This window comes from Charadrius vociferus, unplaced genomic scaffold (genome assembly GCF_000708025.1).
Source record: "Charadrius vociferus isolate BGI_N301 unplaced genomic scaffold, ASM70802v2 scaffold59, whole genome shotgun sequence".
In the NCBI taxonomy this organism is placed as follows: Eukaryota; Metazoa; Chordata; class Aves; order Charadriiformes; family Charadriidae; genus Charadrius; species Charadrius vociferus.
In genome coordinates, this window is record NW_009661371.1 from 726,323 (window position 1) to 726,709 (window position 387).

General features: G+C 50.1%; 1 protein-coding gene across 1 annotated transcript in view; it reads left to right on the plus strand.

Moving 5' to 3' along the window:
- Positions 1-387, plus strand: part of MFHAS1 (malignant fibrous histiocytoma amplified sequence 1) — a 37,266-nt gene that overhangs the window by 848 nt on the left and 36,031 nt on the right. The window lies entirely within an intron of this gene.

Sequence of the window (387 nt, forward strand, 5' to 3'; positions counted from 1 at the left end):
CTGCGGGGTGGGCAGGCGGGAGCATTCCCACGAGGAGTTTGGTTTGGGTTTGGAAAGCTGCAGGGAGGTGAGACCCCAGTGCTGCCGCGCGCAGGTATCCAGGGAGGGTATAGACACCGGTCACCGATACCGCCGTTTGAGTTCAGGGTTACGGTGTGGGGAACCCACAGCAATTTATTGTCGTTCAGACCATTATTGTCTCACCCGATGACCCCTCCCCACCCGGGAAGGGGAATCAGGGAAAAAGCAAGGGAACCTGAGGGCTGAAATAGGTTTAATAGAATAAGGCTAACTAGTTAACATTAATAATACTAAAGAACCAATATTGATCCCAATACCAATATTAACATATCCGAGGACTATACTCAGCCAATTCTATCAGCAGGA